This window comes from Giraffa tippelskirchi, chromosome 8 (assembly GCF_054371585.1).
Source record: "Giraffa tippelskirchi isolate mGirTip1 chromosome 8, T2T-mGirTip1v1.2.pri, whole genome shotgun sequence".
Taxonomy (NCBI): domain Eukaryota; kingdom Metazoa; phylum Chordata; class Mammalia; order Artiodactyla; family Giraffidae; genus Giraffa; species Giraffa tippelskirchi.
The window spans coordinates 83,005,077-83,031,589 of record NC_137282.1 but is presented as its reverse complement, the minus strand read 5'-3'; the positions used below and the strand labels follow the sequence as shown (position 1 = coordinate 83,031,589).

Here is a 26,513-nt window from a genome sequence, read left to right as displayed (position 1 = left end):
TTGTGTGGGGTCGGGCTGGAGTCTCAGGCTGGACTTTTTCTGCTCGGAAGGTCACCCAGTAAGAAGAAGGATGCTGGTCCTCACTCCGGGGAGGCAGGAGTCAGAGCCGGGGCAGGGCTCCCAGGGCGCCTGCCAGGCCTTGAGGTCTGGAATGCCATTAAACGTGTGCGTGCCAGGCCGGCTGGCTCACATTCAGGATGAATCTGCCACTGCTCCCTCTGACAATGTTTGGCGTGAAATAAAAAGTATGGCTTTCAAATGATACGACAAGGAAGATTCTTGAGCAAATATGGCCAAAAGCTCTGGGCAGCATGTTCTCAGAGGCTGGGATTCCACCTGCCTCCAGCCTTCTTTTTCCATCTGGTCCTCCCCAACCCTGCCCTGAAATTCAGCCAGCCAGTCTCACTGGCCTCCTCACCTGCCGCCCAGCCCTGCCCTCTCCAACTCTGCTCATGCTGCCAAATACATCTTAATCACCTAGCTCCTCTACTCAGAATCCAGCTCTGCTTTCCTGCTGCCAGTCAAACCCTCAGACTGCCAATCGAAAGCTTTTCAATTTGTTTTAAACTAATCTTTTCTCTAGGTTGTTTGTTTGTTTGTTTGTTTTTGTCCCCTGAATCTTCCTTTTTAGCCTAACCTTTACCCTTCAGTCACTATGGATGACCCATAGAACCTCAAAATCTCAAAATACACACTGAGATGTTTACACTTTCCACAGTTGGACCTCGCCCAAGCCTTTCCCTCTGCCAGGAATAATAATGTCCCTCATCTCGTCAATGCTCCAATTTCCCCCCAGCTGATATTCATCACTCTCTTCACTGCAGTCCAACAGCCATGCTCTTCATGGGTGGATCAGGCTGATCACATGGGCCCTTTTCATGTGGATATTAGTGCACTGATCTTGTGTTTTTTGCTAGGTTGAGGGCTCCTGGAGTGCAAGGCACACATTTGGCTCGTCTTTGAATCCTGCAGAGCCCCAAGCATGTGTCCTCATGGGTAGTAGATACTCAAAAAGTATCTATTTGTCAGGACTTTGAGTTACAAGTAGAAGAAACTCAACTCAAGCTGTCTTATGCAGTGAAAGGGAACAGATTGGCTCATGAAACTGAAAAGTCCTGGGATGAACCTTGCTTCAGGAAAAGCTAGATCCAGGTGATCAAGACATCACAAGGAACAGGTCCCTTTCACTCTTCCCACTTCACTGTCTCTCACTGTGTCAGCCATATTCTCAAGTCTGTTTTCCCCACACACAGTGGCAAAGATGTACAGTGGAAGCTTCAGGCTTCCACCCCACTCTCTTAAATACCCAGTAATAATGCCACCAAGGATTTTAGAAGAGATTCTGATTAGCCAACTAGAACCAGATGCCAATTTCTCAGTCATTTACTATGGCCAGTGTGTGTGTGTGCTAAATTGCTTCAGTTGTGTCCAACTCTTTGCAACCCTGTGGACTGTAGCCTACGAGGCTTCTCTGCCCACGGGATTCTCCAGGCAAGAACATTGGAATAGGTTGCCAAGCCCCCCTCCAGGGGAATCTTCCTGACCCAGGGATCGAACCTGACTCTCATGTCTCCTGTAGTGGCAGGCAGGTTCTTTGCCACTAGTGCCACCTGGGAAGCGCTGCTATGGCAAAAGGGATGGCTAATTCTGCCCAGGCCTGGGGCGTGTGCCCACCTCCGATGCCAGCAGGTGGGCCAACTCCACTAAATCACATGGACTAAGAACACGGGAGGGGAGATTTTGCAAAGAAAAGTTGGATGCTGTGACCTTAAGGAAGGGATGAGAGACACTGCGCAGGCACAAGCAATGGATGTCCATGACAGCAGCATTTTCTGTGATGGCACATTCCAGGAAAACAATTTGGCATCTCATTTTTCACATTGATTCAGACAACCATCTGCTCAAAAAAATTAATGGTCCTGTCTTAGCTTATTCATTTGGGCAAAACAGCCAGTTCACGTAATAATTCAAACAGAACAGCAGGGAGTAGGGGACACCAGTTAGGGCATAACTGGGAGAAATATGAAGATTGGCAATCAATTTATTTTACAAAAAAATTGAAAGAAATATTAGATGGATGGATGGATGCATGAAGGACTGTTTCACTTAGTTGATTGTGCCACCCTGTTATAATGGACCTCTTTAGAAAGACAATTCAAAGAAAGTCTAATTAATAGATAACCCTACTGGACTGATTTAAACCGGGACTTATCGCACACAACTGAGTGTTTATGAATATACACACAGTCGGTGCCACAGTGATACATCTTGAAGGCAGATCCACCAATGGATGTTAAAATCAGTGGGTATATATTTGAGTAGAAAATGGTATTTGCTTAATTTCAAAATATCTCTCCCAAGATAGTTATTAATTATAAAGAGGAAAATGGTAACTTTATAGTAGAGAAACTCAGCAGAAGCCACCTTAACGAGGTGAGGAAGGCTAAGATCATCAGCAATAAGATATATTAATATCAATCCTGATAGAATGACACCCTGAGAAGGGCACAAAATCACTCGTGTGTAATTTTTACCAAAAATGCAAAACCTTACTCCAGCCTTGAGAAAGTATCAAACTCAAACTGAAGGATATTCTACAACATAGCTGACCAGCACTATTCAAAAGCGTCAAGCATTGGAGGAGCAAGGAAAGAGAAGATTTATTCCCAGGTTGGAAGAGACTAAGGAGACATGACTACTGAGACAGGGTGGGACCACGGGTTGGATCCTGGAACAGGAAAAGAACATTAGTTGGAAAACTGAAGAAATCTCCCTTAGTAAGATCTGTAGTTTCATTAATAGTATTGTACCAAGGTTAATTTCCTGGTTTTGCTCACTGTATGTGGCTATGGAAGATGTTAGTGTTAGCAGAAGCTGAGTGAAAGGTGTACGGGAGCTCTCCCCTTATTATTTTGACAACTTTTCTATCTAAAATTATTTCCAAATTTAAAGTGACAAAGAGAATCATCCTGCTGTTTCTTTGTAAACATGTAAAACTATTGACACTTCAATGCAAAGGTCCCTAGGATTTTGTGCCCAAATCATAGGTATAGACAAATTATCTGAGTTTGGATAAGGGAAGGAGCAGTGTGGCCTTGATATTTTTGATGCATCTAGGAAGGGCTTCAAACAAGTCATGTAGCTACAACTAGACCTTGAAAGCATGACCGAAGGGGTAAAGGAACTTCCATAGGTGACCCCCTGAAAGGCTAAGATACAGAAGTGTGAATGAACAAATATGGTATGTTCTGAAGGCTGCCCAACTCATGTTCAGGCAAAGAAAGGGACAGTGGGCTCTCACACGGTGTAGCATCTGGAATGTCAGGCTTGATATGGAAGTGGGAAGGACATGGGATTGATTGCGGGACATGGACAACTGGGGGAATAAAGGCAGCATCTCAGGAGAAATCACTTATGGAAGAATAAGTACTGGACAAATTTCTGTGGGCAAAAATAAGAATGATGTCTGAAAGTAAAAGCCATAAGCACACACATTAAGAGAGAGCTTTTTAAGGGCACCAGCTGATTTAGATCAGGATATCCTGGAGTGAATATTTATTTGGAGGACCAATCAGTGATATGGTGTCAACTAAGAAGCTGTGCTTCTCTCAGTCTATGTCAACCAGACCTCCTCCAACTTCAATGTACAAATAAAGCACCCAGGGATCTTGTTAAAATGCAGATTCTGATTCAGCAGGGCTGGGATGGTGTAACAAGTTCCCAGGTGATGCCGCTGATCCTGGTCCTCAAACCATGCCTTGAGTAGCAACAACGTAGACCACAGCAGATGTTTACAGTGGAGAGACACAGTGAAGACAATAGTTTAAGAATATTGATCCGGGAATACTTTCAACAAGCCTGGGCCAGTTCTGACTACTTTCCTGGCCTTGGTGGGAGCGTAAATAGTCACAAGCAGAGTTAATGCTGAAAATTTTGTATAAAAAGCACTATCAGGCAAGTAACACTGGCTTGAAGAGCAGACAGTTATCCTACGAGGTGGAATTAGAGATCCCAGAAGTGCAATGGCAACCCACTCTGGTACTCTTGCCTGCAAAATCCCATGGATGGAGGAGCCTGGTAGGCTGCAGTCTATGGGGTCGCTAAGAGTCGGACACGACTGAGTGACTTCACTTTCACTTTTCACTTTCATGCATTGGAGAAGGAAATGGCAACCCACTCCAATGTTCTTGCCTGGAGAATCCCAGGGATGGGGTCGCACAGAGTTGGACATGACTGAAGTGACTTAGCAGCAGCAGCAGCAGCAGCAGAAGTGAAGCTACAGTGCATCTGTAATGCTGACTGTTACAGCCAGTCCACTAAGCACAGTGCTGAAATGCAGTCAGATGGCCCACAGCTTCCCAGGAGCAGCAGAGGCCCAGCCAAGTAAAGGTGCCCAATGACAACCTCCCTGCACCAGGGCCTGTGGCCTGGCCTGTTTGCATGATAAAATCTGGTAAACCGAGCATATTCTTGATTCTTTTCTCCTTCATCACATACCAAATCTCCTTCCTACTCTTTCATCTCTTCTCAGCTCAAACCTACCATTATCCAAGAAGAAGCCTTCCAAGCTTCCCGCTGAAATGCAACCCTCATGCAAAAATGCAGAAGCTAAAAGGAAAGAAAAAAGAGATGACTTTTGACCTCTCCTAGGGACTTATTCTGACTCTTTGCGACCCCATGGACTGCAGCACGTCAGACCTCCCTGTCCATCACCAACTCCCAGAGTTTACTCAAACTCATGTCCATTGAGTCGGTGATGCCATCCAACCATCTCATCCTCTGTCGCAAAGAGTTGGATACGACTGAGCAACTGAACTGAAATGAGGGACTTATTCACTCCTCTTCTCAAGTTCTACTTCCTGTCCACACCAGGCAACAAGTTAGGAATGTCACCTGTAACCATTAATTGGGAAGGCATTTTCATTTTCTAAGGGTATCTGGAAGGCAGTGAAAAGTGAAAGTGTTAGTCGCTCAGTCCTGTCTGATTCTTTGCGACCTCATGGACCGTAGCCTGCCAGGCTTCTCTGTCCATGGAATTCTCCAGGTAAGAATACTGGAGTGTGTAGCCATTCCCTTCCCCAGGGAATCTTCCTGACTCAGGGACTGAACCCAGGTCTCCTGCAGTACAGGCAGATTCTTTACTGTCTGAATCACCAGGGAAGTCCTCTTCCCTAAATGATGAGATGCTATTCAATCAAATGAGCAGAGAGTGAGTGCCTCCTGCCTGAACTGTGTGGCAATCAAGACATCTGCCCTCAAGATGCTCCTCATTTACTGAAAAAGAAGAACAAGTTGAAACTAAGGCAAGTACCAAAGGCTGCAGGAACCCAAGAGAGGTGATGTCCAGTGGACTCGAGGAATTGGAGACCTGGGAGATATACCCTGAGCCAGGACGTCTGCAGCCCCACTCTGAGCCCCACCTTCTGCCAGGCAAGACACCACAGCATCCGCCGTTTCCACCTGGGCTGGCAGTGCTCCCCCTGCTATGAGGTACAGACATTCGCTACTGAATCCCACAGTCTGATTGTTTCAGCCTCACCTGCCACACAGTCCTATATATTCCCTGCAGATGGAGTCTTTCCTACAGCTGCCTTACTTCTCCCCAAGCTTCTATATCATAGCCACAAAATCCTCTCACATCCCTTTGCTCCGAGTCTCCCTATTCATTCACTGCCCTAGTTTTTGCAGGCCCTTCCCAGAGCATGGAGCACACACCTTTGATGGTGTCCATAGCACCTTGCCCACCAACCTCCCTCCTTGCTACCCTCTTGACCAGTGTTGACAAGAATCCCTTGTTCCATCCACTCACCATCTTCCCTGGTATTTGCTTGATCCTTTTCTCATGCTACCTGTTGTTTGAGGCTTCCCTCCCTTTTCCATCCAAATCCTAGTATTTCAGGTCTGTGTTCACAGATGTCACTTTGGAACAAACTGTTAGAATGCTCTTTTCCACAAGGCCGAACTCATCCCTTAGTAATCTGACAGATCATGTTTTTAAGATTCAGTCAAGCTGTAGCATATATCACAGCTTCCTTTTCATGACTGAGTAATATTCCTTTGTACTGTATACACAATTTGTTTATCCGTTCATCTGTCAATGGACATTTGGGTTGTTTCTCGGGTTTGGATATTACAAATAATTCTGTTATAAATATTTGTGTACAAGTTTCTGTGTGTATATGTGTATTTACTTCTCTCGGGTACATACCTAGGCATGAAACTGCTTGGTCATATGATGACTCTATGTTGAACTCTGTGAGAAACCACCAAACTGTTTTTCTTGGTTGCTGCCTCATTTTTCTCTTCCTTGTTGCCAACATCATTATCGTTATCATAGCAGCTAATATTCAGTGGGTACACACAGGCTATATTTAAAACATCGTGTTGAAATTGAAAGAAACCAGGATATATCACCCCAAAATATGCCTCTTTGGCATCTTGAGCTAAAAGCAATTAAGAGGCAACAAACTCAGGACTTCCCCTGGCAGTCCAGTAATTAAGATTTGGTGCTCCTGCTGCAGGGGTCCCTGGTCAGGGAATAAGATCCCTGCATGCCCACATAGAGCAGCCTAAAAAAAAAAGCAACAAAATCAGAAAAAGTTCCCCTTTCAGGATGTAAATTTTCCTTTTTCTGAAGACAGATTATCAGACCAGAGGTGGCTGGGGAGGAATCTGCAAACAAACCTCACTCCATTAGTTTCCTCCCTTTATTTACCTTCCCACAGTTTGCTGCCCTTGGAAGCCTACAACTGCTTTCCTTTGTCCCATCACGTCTCTCCAAATTTTCTGTTATTTGTTTAAGATGTTATATAAGGTGAAATTCTAAGCTACCGCTTTGAATTATTATATTTTTATACAGGATTCTCCCATATGATGTGTGCTGCACATATTAGTAAGCCATTTTTCTCCTGTTAATCTTTTTATTGAAGAGTCCCAACTGAACATTTAAGGTGGGTCAAGGTATAGTTCTTCCTTCCCTGCAGTATCATCAGTGCCTTCATTTCACAGATGAGGAAACCAAGGCCCAGGACTTGCCCGAGGTCACAGAGGTCAGATGAATTACGGCCAGCCTTGGAATACTGTGAGCTCACGAAAGGCCTGTGTACACACAGTAGCTGGGACACAGAGAAAGGAGAGTTCTGATATGGCTCTGTTAAGGAAGGGGCCCTAAGCTGAGGACTGAAAGATGAGTGTTCCTGCCCATAGATGTGGGGGAAGGATGTGCAGGCTCAAGGGAGAAGCAGAGAGAACTGAGTGAGCAAACGTACTAAGCTTGACCAGCACATGCTCTGTGTAGACAGATTACACGGTGCAGGGTGATAGTTACTTTTACCACCACGTCACTTCACCTGCACAGTACCTGGCACCAAGCAGGTGTAATAAACATGTGCTGAGTAAAGAAGTTAGAGAAGTGAATAAAAGAGAAAGCTGGAGAGATGGACAGGGTGCAGGGCCAGGGGAACTTCACCTGCCTCGGTGAGGAGTTTGGACTTCATCTTGCAGGTGACCCAAAGCCTTGAGGGTCACATCACAATTACATTTGCACTGCAGAAAGATTCCGGCAGCAACAGTGTAGAGCGTGGCTTGGAAGAGATACGAAGAGAAGCCAGGGAGACCAGTTTGGAGGTGACTGCTTCAACAGCCCAGGAGCAAGATGTAGATGAAGGTGTGAATCAAGACAGTCATAGCGGGGGTGGGAAGGAGAGAAGGAGACCAGTGGGATGAACAGAAAGAAGAAGTAATGTGGTAACAGGTTAGACAAGAGGGCAGAGGGAGAAACTGGGGTTGTGACTATTCCCAGGCTCATGTGTGGATGATGGGATCGATGGAGCCACTGGTGGGCATGGCAGGTGCCCTCGTTTTGTGACCAATTCTCCACATTGGATGTGGTGCCCTTAGGCTGCCTGTGGGACTTGAAGGAGAAGACAGACAGTAGAGCCTGAGGATGACGAGTTAAGGGTCACAACACCCACGTGATCACTGATGGCCGGGAGGCGGGGATGAGAGCCCAAGGATGTGGACAAAAGCAGGAGAATGGGGACCTGGAGCCAGACACAGTGATGACACTGGGAATCATGTTGGCCCACCATCACAACTGTGTCTTCCTCAATCCACTTGGACACTTACTACTAGGTTCCTTATGCTCGACAATTTAACTAAGCTAAGATAGACAGCAGAATCCAAGACCACCTTCCTTTCCCACCCACACACATAGTAACATCCTCACTTGCTTTCTTTTCCTTAACCATAGAAGCTATTTCCAGGCATATGCGTGTACATGCCTCAACTGCCTTGCCATCCTGAACATCTCATTTATGAACTTGGATTCATCATTTTCAATCTTTGAAAAATATATGACTGTATGACTCTGTGAAGCAGAGAGGGCTTTGTCTTCTCTTTAGAAAAAGCTGTGCCCTTCAAAATGGGGTTTGGTGGCAACGGTGGCACAGGAGACTTGGCTTGGGGACTCGGTGCCCTGGGGCCCTGGTGGGGGGCAGACTCAGATGTTCTCTGCCCCCTCATTCAACAAGGAGTCCCACACGGAGAGAATGAGCTCGCTATGCCAGTGTAAGATTCCGGATCTTTGCCACGGTGATTTCGCGCTGGAAATTATTCCAGCTTCTGCTTTCATCTCGGTCTTGGGGACTTGGGGAGGATGGGTCTGCCCTTGGGCTTGTCCTTGATCTGTGGACAAGCGACAGTCTTTGGGCTGAAGTGCAGCCCAGGGACATGGTAAATTCCCAGGGCCGTCATTTCTCCAGAAGCGGACCACCCTCTCCAGGAATGACCTGATCTCTTTTTTTTTTACACTGGGTCTCTACTTCGATCATCTGCTGCCTCTTTCCACAACCCCACCTCCTTGCTCCTGAGTCTGCCATGAAATTTTAATTTAAATGTCGATAATGAAATTCTCAATTTATCTTTTGTAGTTTCACCATTAGGGATGGTGTTTTAACTTCTAGACTACAAAGAAAGGTATTCATAGATTGGCAGTGTTCACAGCTCGATCGAGTAGATTTCCTTAAAGTGCGGTTTCTGTATGCATTTTGTGAAGTTGCAGCTTAGGAAAACAAAAGCTCACAAATGGCTTAAAGAATGGAACCATTTTCAGATTGGCAGTCAGCTGAATTTATAAACATTTTCTCCCATTCCTTTTTTTAACTTCCCCGCTCCAAATGCAGAGATAGGAAACATAATTCATGTGGAAATGTGTTGATTTTTCTGGGGTGAAGGGGGCAGCTAAGACACTGTCTACCTCCAACAAAGTTAGTGCCCCAACTCCACCCCCACTCACCACAAGCAAGGCACTGAAGCAGCAGTCAGGACACATGGGGACTGATGAAATCAGGAGGCAGCCAAAGAGACTGCAGCTAAAACACAGTCTGCATCAGCTGCAAATCTGCTCCCCTTTCAACCACACCTCAGGGTTCGTGGTGCCCTCCTGAGAACTCCTTACACCTTTTTGACCCAAAGGCTGACCTTTTCTGACTTTTTTTTTCTCAACTCTGTTGCTGCAGGCTGCCTTGGGTGTTAGGATAAGTAACGCTTAAGCAGTGTCTTCTGTTTTCTCTGTATCTTATAAGCACTATCTCATTTAATCCTGAACAATGCTTGAGAGAGGCAACAAGTACCTATGTTTTAGAGCTGGACACCTAAGGCTTAGAGAGGCTCCTGATGAGCTGGTTAGGGTCCCCAGCTGTGAGTAGCAGAGCAAGGGCTTAGCCTTGACTTCTTAGCACCTACACCCCCCTCCCATCACCTCCTCTGACTTTATCCTGTGTCACCTGACAGAGGGAAGCCTGGGTCACAGACGTCACAGCCACTAAGTGAGCAAGGAAGAGAATGAAACAGAACTTTTCTCTGCTCCCATCTGAGACTCTCTGGCTGGTACATTTCTTACCGGAAATGGAGTTGCCCAAGTATTTGTTTGGGGGCTTCCCAGGTGGCGCTAGTGGTAAAGAATCTGCCTGCCAATGCAGCAGATGCAAGAGACACGGGTTCAATCCCTGGGTCAGGGCATGGCAACCTATTTCAGTATTCTTGCCTGGAAAATTCTGTTGACAGAGGAGCCTGGTGGGCTACAGTCCATGGGGTCATAGAGTCAGACACAACTGAGCGACGAAGCACACACAAGTATTTATTTGTAAGAGAAACAGAGCAATGTAGTGGAAAAAACATACACCCTAGAACTAGAAGCTCAGGGACTCAGGCTTTTGCACTTGTAAGTTGGGTTGACCTCGGATGTGGGCATAAGTCACCAGACACCCTGTTCTTATTTCCTCTTCTGTATAATGAGGATAAACGATTGCCCTACCTTCTTCTCAAGGCTGCTATAAAGATCAATAGAGCAACAGAAATGAAACTTAGAAAATGTTCTACAAACTGTGTATAAATATATTTTTTCTATATGTGTGTGTTAATGTCTGAGAAAAGAACTGAATCCATTCCTTAGCTCTGCTCTTGAGCATAACCTTCAATTTCTCTTGGCCTCAGTTTCCCCATCTGTAAAATGTGGCCAAGGGCTTCACTGAACCCTAAGTGTCTTTCTACCTATAACATTCATCAGCCTAGTGACTCTTTCCTGACTCCTACCATGCTTTCCACCCAGCCCTCGGTGGCCAGGAAAACATAGAGATGGGCTTCCTTCACACAGAGCCTGCTATCCTCAACCAAGAGGAGGCTGGCCATTAACTAGCAAAGGTGACCCAAGGATATTCAACTGCAAAAAATGGCAGGATTAAGTGCTGAGAGGAATAACAAGTTTCATCCCTCCACAATGTTTTATGAGTGAACATTATGTGCCGCTTAGTGTACTAGAAATGAAACTGGGTTTTAGAAACAGTCCAGGGAGGAAGATAAGCTTTAAACAAATGCTTTCCAGGTAATTATTGAATTGGAGTTGTGACATACGCTGGGAAGTAGAGCATGTCTATTTATCAGGAGATTATAATAATAGTGGGGGTGGTGGGGGACATCTCAGGAGGATTTCCCGAGGAAGCAGCATTTCAAACTGATTCTCAAAGGAGCATCTGGAGTTGGCAAGGCAGGGAAGTGATGGAGAACAGGTAGAGAATGTGCTAAGCAGAAGGAACAACCAGTGCAGAGGGCTTTTAAAGAGGCGAGTTCTTGATGTGTTTGAGTTGCTGAAAATAAGCTGATTTGGATGGAATGCTGATGCGGTGGTGGGAGTGGGGGAGATGAGTGGCATGACGTGAGTTTTGAGATACAGACAAGGACAGATCATGCATTATCCTACAAGTCAAGATGAGGAATTGGGGCTTTAGCCTAAGAGAATGGCTTAGTTCAAATCACTGGAAGGTTTGAAGCTGGAGGCTGTGTTCCAGGCAATTGGCCCACAAGATGATTGTGGAAGCAACCTGTCTATTAGAGGAATATAAGAGTGGGTGCAGTGAAACCAGCCAAGAGGCTAGTGCAATGACCTAAGGCAAGCGTGGACAGTGGCTGGGCCCGGGATGGTGGCCATGGGGACAGAGAACCATGGAAAGAGTTGAGAGATATTAATACTTCAGAGGTGGAACATGAAGTATGTAGTCGTTGATTGGGTATGATAGGGGAAAGGCAGGTAATATATGCACCATATGTTATAACCCATAGAAGTTACTAGTACCATGAACCCTAATTAGCAGAGGAACAAAAGAAGTGTCTAAGAGCCTTGTCCAGGTTGAAGAGCTAAAAAGTGGGGTCCCAGAACTTCAACTCTTAAGTCATAATTATTTCAGGTATGTAAAGGCTCTTCATCCCAAGGGCTATCATTACTTCATGTAAAACTCAGTGGAGGTCTGATTTCATGTGTACTGAATTCCAACCACACTCCGCTGAAGGCCATACGATGAGAAGGGACTCTGAGTGAGTGACATCATGACCCAAATAGAGTCGCTATTCAAACGCACACCGTGGCCTCCTTACACCATCACCTAATTATAGTTCCTGAGGAAGCGCTGGACAATAATACACTGTGCAGAAGCCAATGGATGGTTGTCAGTGGGCCAGACGGTCCTTTTCATCTGAGCCGATATTCGGAAGATAATGTGTAACCAGCTCAATGAAGTTTTTGTGGTGGGGCTTCTGGCTGATCAGGTCATAAATCTTTCAGGTCCAAGAGAAAGGCCTGTCCCGCTTGTGAGTTGAATGGGCTCTTCCCAACTCCGGAACTAGCGCACTGAAGGAATGCTGCTTCGAGCCGTCTCTCCTCGTCCCAGAGAAAGGAAACAATAGAGGTCACGCAGTTCTCGTAAATACATGTGCATCTGACACGGAGCAAGTCACTCACTACCACAGCCACTCTAACGCACTGGCCCAGCATGGGTTGGCCAAGACACACATTGATTTCTCTCCAAATGTTCTGGTTTTAATGACTGTGGTTAGGTAACTTCCCCTAAGTCCCATAACTATAAGCGGCAGAGTCTGGAAAGAGTCTCTCCAAGCACGGGGCCATCCTGCCTTGGGACCAGTCTGAGCCCCGGAGCCTCAGGTGCACAGTGAGGATGGTCGCCACCTCCCAGAGCCCCTGTGAGGGTTCACACCAGTAAGGTGTACCCCTGAGGCTTACTGTGAGAATTTAACAAATGAGCTCAGCTAATTCCGATAGGGTGGAAATGGAGTACACAAGAAATTCAAACTGGAATCAAAATGAATATAGATTATACAAATAGGACACTGATTTGCCCAGAATGTCTGTGCATAAATCTGAGTGATTATTCAACATTGAGTGACAACCAATTTCCCAGCTCATAAACCATGCCATGACTAAAAGCTCACTGATCCTATCTGAGTCACTCTGCTCCTCCTGGTGTGACTCATACTCCTGATTCCCCAGGCACATTAAGGCCTTCACTACCCTTTGATTCCGTGAAAGCAGTATCATTGTGTCAAATGTACACAGTAATGTCAGTACTCTTTCCCACCTGGCCTGGATTTTGCCTGCCTTTGATTGGCGAACATATATTCCACTTACTGAATTAATCTGTGCAGATACAGCGCCAGATGCTGGCTCTACAAACAAGAGAAGTTCTGGTCATTGGCATCGCAGGGTCCACATCCTACCAGGGAGAGAGATCTGTAAGCCCTGGTTGGGACACGATGGAACAGGAGCTATAAAAGCAGGAGACTCCAGCTGTAGAGGGAGAAGACACAGAAGCTACTGCCTCTGCTTCGGAGGGAGGGGAATTCAAGAAGCGCCTGCTGTCCTCTCCATTCCACCGCCTCAGGAAAGTCTGGAGGGGACAACCAAGAAGTTAGCCCGTTAGCCAGAGCACTGAGAAGTGGGTTTATCTCGGTGGTCACGAGGAGAAAGAGCTGTGGAAAGGGGAGCCAGGCAAACCCCACCACGATTTGGTCCCGTGAACTCGGTGTGGGAGAGACGGCTAGACGCGGGGGAGAGGCGAAGCTGCCCTCCGCAGGCTGACACAGGCAGCCAGGGCCCGGCCTCCTCTGCTCACCTCACCCCTCTCCCAGCGTATCACTTTCTTACACCCTATCCTTAGTTCCTACCACCCAGAAAGTTTTCTCCAAATGAGCGGACCAGCCATCAGCTCCCCTCCCTTGTGTAACCAAATCTCTTATTACCCCAAAGATATGCTCAAACTTCTTGGCCTCCACTCAGCCCTCCGGCTTCCAGGGCGGCCAGAGCAGCCAGCCAGCCGGCCCAGTGCCCCACCGGTTTATAATTAAAACAGAACACGTGCTTCTCTAGACATAGAACAATCTCTTGGAGGAGAAACAACAGGTTCCTCTGAGATTGGCCTTCCAGTCTCACTTAGATGGCTATTTGTGAAGGAAAGGAAAACAGGCAGGCTTGAAAGGAACAAATAGGTATTTTATTGTTTTCTTTTCAAGCTGTACTGCCATCTGATGTTGACTATAAAGAACTTAAACATGTCTCTGGAATGGCATACAATACTTGAAAAAAAATCACATTATTTTAATGTGTTGGAGCTGCAAAACTTAAAAATCATTTTCCTGTTCCTTTCAGTTATAAAAATTTACCTAATCCTCTCCAGATTGATCAGGGTTAGCACTGTGCTATGGAAATGTACACACTTCTGAAAATAAAAGAGCTTTTCCAATTAAAAGTTAAAATCGACCCAAACACCAAAAAGCCATGTGTGATAGAGCACATCCCTGCTCCACAGGCAGGGTTGCATGGTCCAGCCCAGAGGCTGCAGACTGCATCACCTAAAGGCAGGGCTGATAATCAAAGTAGTTAACAGCTATCAGGGCTCCAGGCAAGGACTTGTCAGCAAATGGATGTGAGACCTTGCGATGGAGTCAGGGAGATGAAGGCCTTAAAATGAGGCCATTAAAATGCCAGATGGAACCTCTTTATAGCCAGAGAGTAGGGTAGTGGGCTTGAGTGTGCTCTGGGGGGATGTCTCCTCTGGAGGAAAGGGGACACTGAGGGTGCTCAGGAAAGTATTTACCCAGAGAACAGGAAGCTTTCACCAATTTAGCAACTGGTTCATGGGGACCAGTATGTACCCACTAAATATTAAAGATCTGTATTTTGGGCAGCTGCCACAGAAGCTGCCACCTCCTCCTGCTCGCCCACCTCTTCCTCTTCCTCCTCCTTCTATGGCCTCTGGCACAGTTGCTGTGACTCCCATCCCCTCTCGTCCTCATTCCTCTCCCAGTTCCTGCTCCTCCTCCCATCCCCAGTGCTGAAGGGCAGAACTCTTGGCCATGGCTCCCCTCCACTCAGGCCATGAAGAGGCTGGAACAGTCCAGTACTCTAGCCCCTCTGAGCTCATTTTGAATCTCAGTTTTGTTCTTCAACAAATTTGATATCCCCGCCAGCTTTGGGTCATCTTCAGACATGGGATCAAACCCTGAGCCTTTGGAGTGGGAGCACTGATTCTAAGAACCTAGACTACCAGAGAATTAACCCTAGGGAGTATCAGATAATGAGAATTTACACAAAGGAAACCACTTGAATACAAGACTCGGCATCATCCAACCACCAGTAACATCCTGTGCAGGACACCTCATCTAAACAACAAACAAAACAAAAACACAAACCAAATCACCGGAAGACAGGATTACCACCTCACTCAGCCTTGCCCATCAGAGAAAAAACAAAACAAATAAATAAACAAACAAAGCAAAAAAAAAAAACCAACACACATCTCACCCTATACAAAGCTTACACAAACCACTGGACCAACCACAGGAGGGCAGAAACCAAAAGGAAGAAAGAATTCAGCCTTGAAGCTTGGGAAAAAGAGACCTCAAACACAGTAAGTTTAAAAAAAAATAATGAAAAGGCAGAGAAATACTACACAAATAAAGGAACAAATTAGAAACACAGAAGTCCAAATAAATGAAGAGGAAATAGGCAAACTACCTGAAAAAGAATTCAGAATAATGACAGTAAAGATGATCAAAAACCTTGAAAACAAAATGGAGAAAATGCAAGAATCAATTAACAAAGACCTTGAAGAATTAAAGAATAAACATACAGAGACAAACAACACAATTACTGAAATTAAAAATACTCTATCAATAGTAGACTATCTGAAGCAGAATGAATCCGTGAGCTGGAAGATAAAATGGTAGAAATAACTTCTGAACAGAATAAAGTAAGAAGAATGAAAAGAACTTAGGATAGTCTCAGAGACCTCTGGGACAATATCAAATGCATCAACATTTGAATTATAGGGGTCCCAGAAGAAGAAGAGAAAAAGAAAGGGTATGAAAAAATTTTTGAAGAGATTATCATTGAAAATTTCCCCAACATGGAAAAGGAAATAGTCAATCAAGTCCAAGAGGTACATAGAGTCCCATACAGGATCAACCCAAGGAGAAAAACACAGACACATACTAATCAAACTAACAAAGACTAAACACAAAGAACGAACATTGAAAGCAGCAAGGGAGAAGCAACAAGTAACATACAAGGGAAACCCCATACACTTAATAGCTGATCTTTGAGCAGAAACTCTGCAGGCCAGAAGGGAATGGCAGGATATATTTAAAGTGCTGAAAGGAAAAAAATCTTCATCCAAGATTACAGTACCTGGCAAGGATCTCATTCAAAATTGATGGAGAAATAAAAAGATTTTCAGACAAACAAAAGTTAAGAGAATTCAGTACCACCAAACCAACTTTACAACAAATGTTAAACGGACTTATATAGCCCAGAAATACTAGAGAAGAAAAAAGATCTACAAAATCAACCCCAAATAATTAAGAAAATGGCAATAGGAACACATAAAACAATAATTACTTCAAATGTAAATGGATTAAATGCTCCAAACAAAAGACACAGACTGGTTGAATGGATACAAAAAAAAGACCCAAATATATGCTGTCTACAAGAAACCCACTTAGACTTAAAGATACATATAGACCGAAAGTGAGAGGATGGAAAAATACATTCCATGCAAATGGGAAGCAAAAGAAAGCTGGAGTAGCAATCCTCATATCAGACAAAATAGATCTTAAAATAAAGATTACAAGAGACAAGGAAGGACACTACATAATGATCAAGGGATCAATCCAAGAGGAAGACATAACAATTGTAAATATCTATGCACCCAACATAGGCGCACCTCAATACATAAGACAAACCCTAACAGACATAAAAGGAGAAATTGACAGTAACACAATAATAGTAGGAGACTTTAACACCCCACTCACACCAATGGACAGATCATCAAAGCAGAAAATTAATAAGGAAACACAAGTCTTAAATGATACATTGGATGAAATGGATCTCATTGATATCTTCAGGACATTCCATCCAAATGCAGAAGAATACACCTTCTTCTCAAGTGCACATGGAACATTCTCCAGGACAGAGCACATCTTGGGTCACAAACCAAACCTCAGTAAATTTGAGGAAACTGAAATCTTATCAAGCATCTTCTCCAACCACAATGCTATGAGACTAGATATCAATTACAAGAAAAAAACTGTAAGAAACATAAATACATGGAGATTAGACAACATGTTTCTAAATAACCAACAGGTTACTGAAGAAATCAAAAGGGAAATCAAAAAATTCCTAGAAACAAATGACAATGAAAACACGAAAATTCAAAACTTATGGGATGTAGCAAAAGCAGTTCTAAGAGTGAAGCTTATAGCAATACAATCCTACCTCAAGAAACAAGAGAAACATTGAATAGACAACCTAACTTTAAACCTAAAACAACTGGAAAAAGAAAAACAAAAAAACCCCCAAAATTAGTAGAAGGAAAGAAATCATAAAGATCTGAGCAGAAATAAATGAAAAAGAAATGAAAGAAACAATAGTAAAGATTAATAAAACTAAACGCTGTTTCTTTGAGAAGATAAGCAAAACTGAGAAGCCTTTAGCCAGACACATCAAGAAGAAAAGAGAGAAGAATCAAATCAACAAAATTAGAAATGAAAAAGGAGAGGTTACAACAGACAATGCAGAAATATGAAGGATTGTAGGAAACTTATGAACAACCATATGGCAATAAAATGGATAACCTGGAAGAAATGGACAGATTCTTAGAAAAGTTCAGTCTTCCAAGAATGAACCAGAAAGAAACAGAAATTATGAACAACCCAATTACAAGCACTGAAATTGAAGCTGTGACCAAAAATCTCCTGAAAACAAAAGCCCAGGATCAGATGGCTTCACAGGAGAATTCTATCAAACATTTAGAGAAGTGCTAATGCCTATCCTTATAAAACTCTTTCAAAAATTGCAGAGGAAGGAACACTTCCAAACTCTTTCTACGAGGCCACCATCACCCTGATACCAAAACCAAAGACAGCACAAAAAAAGACAACTACAGGCCAATATCGCTGATGAACATAGACGCAAAAATCCTCAACAAAATTTTAGCAAACAGAATTCAGCAACACACCAAAAAGCTCATATACCATGATTAAGTTGGGTTTATTCCAGGGATGCAAGGATTCTTCAATATACGCAAATCAATCAATGTGATACATCATATTAACAAATTGAAAGATGAAAACCATATGATCATCTCAATAGGTGCAGAAAAAGCCTTTGACAAAATTCAGCACCCATTTATGATTAAAACTCTTCAAAAAATGGGCATAGAAGGAACCTACCTCAACATAGTAAAGGCCAAATATGATAAGCCTACAGCAAACATTATTTTCAATGGTGAAAAACTGGAAGAATTCCCCCTAAGATTAGGAACAAGACAAGGGTGGCCACTTTCACCACTATTATTCAACATAGTTCTGGAAGTCCTAGCTACAGCAATCAGAGAAGAAAAAGAAATAAAAGGAATCCAGATTGGAAAAGAAGAAGTAAAGCTCTCACTGTTTGCAGACAACATGATACTGTACATAGAAAACCCTAAAGATAGTATCAGAAAATTACTAGAGTTAATCCATGAATTTAGCAAAGTTGCAGGATACAAAATCAATACACAGAAATCACTTGCACTTCTATATACTAATAATGAAAAATCAGAAAGAGAAATTAAGGAATCAATCCCACTCACCATGCAACAAAATGAATTAAATATTTAGGAATAAACTTACCTAAGGAGACAAAAGAACTGTACACAGAAAATTATAAGACACTAATGAAAGAAATCAAAGACAACATAATCAGATGGAGAGATATTCCATGTTCCTGGGTAGGAAGAATCAATATTGTGAAAATGATGATACTACCAAATGCAATCTACAGATTCAACATGATCCCTATCAAATTCCCAATGGCATTTTTCACAGAACTAGAACAAAAAATTTCACAGTTCATATGGAAACACAGAAAACCCTGAATAGTGAAAGCAGTCTTGAGAAAAAAGAATGGAGGTGGAGGCATCAACCTTCCTGACTTCAGATTGTACTACAAAGCTACAGTCATAAAGACAATACAGTACTGGCACAAAAACAGAAATATAGAACAATGGAACAAGATAGAAAGCCCAGATATAAGCCCAGGCACCTATGGGTACCTTATTTTTGACAAAGGAGGCAAGAATATACAATGGGGCAAAGACAGCCTCTTCAATCAATGGTGCTGGGAAAACTGGACAGCTACATGTAAAAGAATGAAATTAGAACACTTCCTAACATCATACAGAAAGACAAACTCAAAATGGATTAAAGGCCTAAATGTAAGATCAGAAACTATAAAACTCTAAGAGGAAAACATAGGCAGAACACTTGATGACATAAATCAAAGCAAGATCCTCTGTGACCCACCTCCTAGAGTAACGGAAATAAAAACAAAAGTAAATAAGTGGGACTGGATTCAACTTCAAAGCTTTTGCACAGCAAAGGAGACTGTAAGCAAGGTGAAAAGACAACACTCAGAATGGGAGCAAATGAAACAACTGACAAAGGATTAATTTCCAAGATATACAAGCAGCTCATACAATTCAACACCAGAAAAACAAACAACCCAATTAAAAAGTAGGGAAAAAACCTAAACAGACATTTCTCCAAAGAAGACATACAGATGGCTAACAAATACATGAAAAGATGCTCCACATCGTTCATTATTAGAGAAATGCAAATCAAAACTACAATGAGATATCACCTCACACCAGTCAGAATGGCCATCATCAAAAAATCTACAAAAAATAAAGGCTGGAGAGGGTGTGGAGAAAAGGGAATGCTCTTGCACTGTTGGGGGGAATGAAAATTGATACAGCCACTATGGAAGAGAGTATGGAGATTCCTTAAACAACTAGGCATAAAACCACCATATGACCCAACCCCCATATGTGCCCACTCCTAGGCACATATCCTGAGAAAACCAAAATTGAAAAAGACACATGCTCATTCATCGCAGCACTATTTACGATAACTAGAACAGGGAAGCAACCCGTATGTCCATCAACAGATGAATGGATAAAGAAGTTGTGATACATAGACACAATGGAATATTCAGTTCAGTTCAGTCACTCAGTCATGTCCGACTCTTTGCAACCCCATGGACTGCAGCACACCAGGCTTCCCTGTTCATCACTAACTCCTGGAGCCTACTCAAACTCATGTCCATTGAGTCAGTGATGCTTTCCAACCATCTCATCCTCTGTCGTCCCCTTCTCCTCCTGCCTTCAATCTTTCCCAGCAAAGGGGTCTTTTCCAATGAGTCAGTTCTTTGCATCAGGTGGCCAAAGTATTGGAGTTTTTCAGCTTCAAAATCAGTCCTTCCAATGAATATTCAGGACTGATCTCCTTTAGGATGGACTGGTTGGGTCTCCTTGCAGTCCAAGGGACTCTCGAGAGTCTTCTCCAACACCACAGTTCAAAAACGTCAATTCTTTGGCACTCAGCTTTCTTTATAATCCAACTCTCACATCCATACACGATTACTGGAAAAACCATAGCTTTGACTAATGGACCTTTGTTGGCAAAGTAATGTCTCTGCTTTTTAATATGCTGTCTAGGTTGATCATAACTTTTCTTCCAAGGAGCAAGTGTCTTTTAATTTCCTGGCTGCAGTCACCATCTGTAGTGATTTTGGAGCCCCCCAAAATAAAGCCTCTTAACTGTTTCCATTGTTTCCCCATCTATTTGCCATGAAGTGATGGGACCAGATACCATGATCTTAGTTTTCCCAATGAAATATTTCTCAGCCATAAAAAGGAATGCATTTGAGTCAGTTCTAATGAAGTGGATGAACATAGAACCTATTATACAGAGTGAAGTAAGTCAGAAAGAGAAAACTAAATATCGTATTCTAACGCATATATACAGAATCTAGAAAAACGGTACTGAAGAATTTATTTACAGGGCAGGAATGGAGAAACAGACATAGAGAATAGACTTATGGACATGGGGAGAAGGGAGGAGAGGTTGAGATGTATGGAAAGAGTAACATGGAAACTTACATTACCATATGGGAAATATATTGCCAACAGAAATTTGCTGTATGGCTCAGGAAACTCAAACAAGGGCTTTACATCAACGTAGAGGGATGGGATGGGGAGGGAGATAGGAGGGAGGTTCAAACAGGAGGGGATATATGTATACCTATGGTTGATTCATATTGAGGTTTGACTGAAAACAACAAAATTCTGTAAAGCAATTATCCTTCAATAAAAAAGTAAATTAATTAAAAAAAAGAAAATGCAAATTAAAAAATGAAACATTATCTGTTTTTTGTTTTGGCAAGTAATGCACATTAAAAAATAATGCCATGTTCTTGTGAGTAATAAAATCCTGCATATTGAGAGTGTAGCTCAGTGTCCCTCACACACACACAAAAATAATAGTGCCATGTAAACCAAACCAAAGAGGTTGGTAAGCAATGGTTTTACAACTCCTGGTGGACAGCAATCATGGGGCTCAGGGCCACCTGGGTCCATGGTATCCACTCAGCATGAACCCACCAAATTGTCCCAAAAGCCAGCATCTCTCACCATCTCCAAAGCCCCTGTCTTGATTCAGGCCCCTCCATGTTTTTCCCAGTCATTTTAAACTTCTTTTCGGTAACTTTCTGGGTTAAGGTAATAGAGGCAACACCTATACCCAATAGTCATTGCTGATGGCCACATAACACTCCATGGATTGAATACAGAAAGGCAGGAGGGCCTACCAGGAAGACCACCAGCCGAGTGATTGGATCAACTTCCAGTTCCAGGTCTAGTTGTACAAGAACTTGGGCAGACGAGAGACTGAAGCAATTCAAGAGATCCCGTGACCACACACCACACATCCCATCTCCTTGGTGAGGTCAATCAACCATGCAGATTCTCCAGCAGTCAGTTGGAAAAGCAAGACCCCAACCTTAAGTTCTGCTCTTAAGGTAATGGAGCACAGGACACCACCGGGGTGTCCAGAAGACATCTCTGTGACTCAACATCTCCATGAGTAGAATAGTTCACTGTGAAATTTTAGTGAGTTTATTGTGAAAATCAAAAGGTAAAGTGAAAGCTATTACTACATTCTATCTAGGTTTAAGGTAAAAGCTTTTTATCAATATTATTGTTATATAGTATGCTTTTTATCAACATTATTGTCATACAGTAGCTTTCCTCTTAAGAACTCCAAGTAAGGGGTGCTTCTGTATGATATCACTTATACGTGGAATCTAAAAAACAAAACAATCTAGAGAATACAACAAAAAAGAAACAGATTCACAAATAAAGAGAACAAACTAGTGGTTACTAGTGAGGAGAGGGAAGCGGGGGACAAGATGGGGTAGGGGATTAAGAGACACAAACCTTTATGTGTAAAGCAAACAAGCTACCAGGATATATTCTACAACACAGGAAATATACTCAGTGTTTCATAGTGACTATAAATGGAATATCAGTGTCAGTTCAGTCGCTCAGTTGTGTCCAACTCTTTGTGACCCCATGGACTGCAGCACACCAGGCCTCCCTGTCCATCACCATCTCCCGGAGTTTACTCAAACTCATGTCCATTGAGTCAGTGATGCCATCCAACCATCTCATCCTCTGTTGCCCCCTTCTTCTCCCGCCTTCAATCTTTCCCAGCATCAGGGTCTTTTCAAATGAGTCAGCTCTTTGCATCAGGTGGCCAAAGTATTGGAGTTTCAGCTTCAACATCAGTCCTTCCAATGAACATTCAGGACTGATTTCCTTCAGGATGGACTGGTTAGATCTCTTTGCAGTCCAAGGGACTCTCAAGAGTCTTCTCCAACACCACAGTTCAAAAGCATCAATTCTTTGGCGTTCAGCTTTAAAAACTGTGAATCACTATGCTGTAACTTATAACTTACACCTGTAACTTACATAAAATTGTACATCAACTATACCTCAATTTTAAATAATGAAAAAAGCATGAGCTGCTTCACTTTGTAGGCAGAAAAATAGAAGATCAAGAGGTTGCAATGGGGCCAAGACCAAAACACTCTCGGGGGCTTCTCAGATCAGGCACATTCTCTTATCTCAGCCATGTTGCTGTGTCAAGGTCTTCACTGCACCTGAGGCACCAAGTCTCCCAGATTTACTCAAGTTCAAAATCAGAAGGAACGTGAAGTGCTTCACGGAACAGAGTCACTCAGGACACTGGTTACAAATGCAGACTCCTGGGCCCTGCCCAGGAACATACTGACTCTGAGTGACTGGGGGTGGGGCCCAGGATTTGGTATTTATAATAACTGTCCCCACCTGACTCTGACGCAGTCTAATGCTTTAGAATCAGTTTCTGTAGATACTGGATCACCCTTTTATGGTGAGACCACACACCAGAAGGCTGAATCCATAGTGTGTCGCAACCCCGAGAACCTCCCTCCGGGCAACATTCTTTCAGCAGCTTGTAAGACACCACAAGCTGTCCAAATGGACAGCATGGAGAAGGATAGCCCTGCTGGCATTTGGATTTTAGAGCAGGGAAGAGTCCAAACCCCATTTCCCAAAGAATGGTTGCTTCAACAAAGGGCTGAGCGAGAAGTCAGCAATGCAGCAATGGCCACAATTATGTTCCAGCCAGACAGATGCTGCCCAAGCATATGACGTACACCCCAGTCATGGGTTTGACTTTTGCGGGATCTCTGATCTGGCATTTTCTAAGACCAGATCACTTTCCCTGTATCTGAGGGGTAACAGGATACTTATAAACAAAGCCCATAAAATGCCGCCCTAGGGGGATAGAAACTCTTGATCCCCGGGTCAGCTTAGCCACACCTGCTAGTTTAAGTCTAGTTTAAGTCCCTGTCCCTTGGTTTCTTTAGGAGTGAAACAGAAACTCTCTTGAGGGCTTCCTCTAAGGGACAAAGCCAGGAGAAAGAGGCAGCGTTTGCAGAAAGCTGAGTGATGCACAGGAGAAATCTGAGTCCACGCTCAGATGCCCCCATGTGAACAGGCTCTGGGATTTAGGTGCCTCCCTTGTCTGCATGCAGGAGATGAAGGAGATACGGGTTTGATTTCTGGGTCAGGAAGATCCCCTGGAGGAGGGCATGGCAACCCACTCCAGTATTCTTGCCTGAAGAATCCCATGGACAGAGGAGCCTGGTGGGCTGCAGTCCATGGGGTCACACAGAGTTGGATACAACTGAAGCCACTGAGCACACACATTTAACTTGTCTGAATAGCAAATGGATTCACCTGCTGTGGCTCATACTCCAAGCAGCACATCCAGAGAAAAGACAGGAGGGAAGCCAGATGCCCATTCTAGTCCTGCACAAGGCCTTCCTGCTCCCCTCCTGCAGCAGACACAACTCGGCAGCTCTGCTCCCCACGCGGCCCCTCTAGCCCACGGTGGTTCACTGCAACACAGCTGGAATCACCGGAGCCTCCGCCCACTCTCCCCAGCAACCAGCCAGTGAGCCCCTTCTTCCCACCTTTGCCATTTCCTGAGCAGGTGCTCTGGGTTGTTTCTTCATTTCTCCTTTACTCCCTTCAAAGCAGCCTTGAAATTCCTGGTGCCTTAAATAAAGAGGAGAGAGAAAAAGAGATCAGGAAGATTCACATGAGACCTAACCTCAAAGTCGTCGGAATATAAACTTTTTAGTGAAGCCTCTAAGTATATCCATATACTCTCCGATGTCTATTTCTTAAAGGACAATCTGAAATTTGAGTAGCAATCTCAGATTAATGAAAATACTCCAATATGACTAATTATGGCTGAGAAAGTTAGCAAGGTAAAATGGGGAGACTGATTCCAGTTTCTCTGGATTGCAAACCAAGGCAAACTAAGCTGAGAAGATTGGTCTAGAATTGATGCAGAATTAATTTCAGTTAGGTTACATTTATGTTATGATAGAGTGATTTATGGGCTTCCTAGGTGGAACTAGTGGTAAGGAACCTGTCTGCCAATGCAGGAAATGTAAGAGATCTAGGTTCAATCCCTGGGTCAGAAAGATTCCCTGGAGAAGGAAATGGCAACCCACTCCAGTATTCTTGCCTGGAGAATCCCATGCACAGAGGAGCTTGTCAAGCTATGTATGGTCCATAGATTTGCAAAGAATAGGACACAACTGAAATGACTTAGCATCCACACAGCAGACTGATTTATGCATGCTTACTGGTATTTCTGGCCATACTGGCACAACCATAGAAACAGTCACGTACTGAGCATTGTCTGGGCCATTGGTTAAGTCTTGTTCTTACACTGATTGTCTAGTTGAATCTTGAAAACAATTCCATGAGCTAAGTATTAATTTCTCAGATTTATGGTTAGGGACATTGAGGCTCAAAGAAGTGAAATAACTTGCTCAAGGTCACAATATGTGGCAGAGCTGGGACTCTAGGCTGGGTCCATCCCATTCTAATCAGTGATCTCTGGGAAGAGAGGAGCTGAAGGAACACCGAGCTGCTATCAAAGATCTTTGTTATGGTCCCAGCTCCACCATTAACTAACAGTGTGTCTTGGCACAACTAGCTGATTCTCAGAGCTCCCCTTTCCTCATCTGTAAGATACAGGGCTCATGGTAGATCACCTCTAATAACCTTTCTAAGTCTGCCAGCTTCTAATTATAGCTTTGCTCTATCACATTAACAGCCTTCTACCACTTTCTCTGAATTTTATGATGCATAATCAGTCATAACTCTAACTTACTGGATGCTTGCTCCTTGATCTCTGCCTCCCAATGACAACATTGTTCTTATGGGCAAAACACAATCTGCCTGATTGGTGTCCGCTTTGCCGCAGCCCATGCTATGATGCACTTCCCAAGACACATTGAGGCAAAAGTGAGGGAATGCTTGTCAGAATCTCCAGAGATAAAAGCAATAACATTTGCTTGTTGTGCTATTCTGTCTTCTCATTATTTACAATCCTTTGATCCTCAATAAAGGGGAAAACCTGAAAATTGACTACACATAAATTATAAGAATAATGTTTATTTTTGTTTACTGTTGATAATGATAAAGATCTTAGAAGATGCAAGCAAACCCAGGCACGGACCACACATCTGGCTCCAAGTAAATTCATGAATATCATCTCCAGGCCACACACTGTCTGGTGAAAGAAAGAGTCATCATGCATGACACTTTGAGGGTTCAGCCAGGCCTGGAGCTGGATGAAATAAAGAACATGGCCATGGGGCAAATCGACAGAAGAAAGCTTTGGGTTATGGTCTAGTTTCCAACTTCAGGAAGAGCCGTAATTGTTGGTGGGCACTGAGCAGGTAGGGACTGGACTTCAAAACTAGGGCTCCACATTTTTGAGACAGATCTGCCACCAGTTCTTCAGGACTTTCATGTTTCAGATCAAATACACATAGGCCACGATATAGCATTTCCAAGAAATATCCTGGACCAGCATTTCTGAAGAGTCTGCCCGCTCCTGCTAGGAGTAAGAACACTTGTGTAGCATCTCATTGTTTGCAAAGTGCTGGCACACTTTGGTCCTCAAAACATCCCCAAGAGTCACTGAGGCTCCAAAGAGCTTAAAACTGGCTCTGTCTGGGATCTGAACCCAGGTCTCCTGACTCCAGAGCTTTTCTCTATGCTATGTATCTCTGAATGACATTTTTTTTCCAATGGAAAAATACTTTATTGTTTTTAAAAACAAAATAAGGAAAAGAAAAAAGTCTGTGTACTTTGGAGGCAAAATTGCCGCCGGCCGTTTGTCATGGTTAACTTGCTATTTTTCATAAACAAGAGGCA

The 26,513-nt window shown here is 43.5% G+C and overlaps 1 protein-coding gene across 4 annotated transcripts in view; it reads right to left on the bottom strand.

Annotated features, from left to right (window-relative positions):
- Positions 1 to 26,513, bottom strand: part of WDR70 (WD repeat domain 70) — a 320,625-nt gene that overhangs the window by 10,060 nt on the left and 284,052 nt on the right. For 3 of the 4 annotated variants that reach the window (XR_014062734.1, XR_014062733.1, XR_014062731.1), the window contains exon 19: positions 24,245 to 24,329. The gene's annotated coding sequence lies outside the window, so the exon portion shown is untranslated. Of the gene's footprint in view, positions 1 to 12,976; positions 13,236 to 24,244; positions 24,330 to 26,513 lie in introns of all 4 variants that reach the window. The other variant, XR_014062732.1, reaches the window with a different exon arrangement.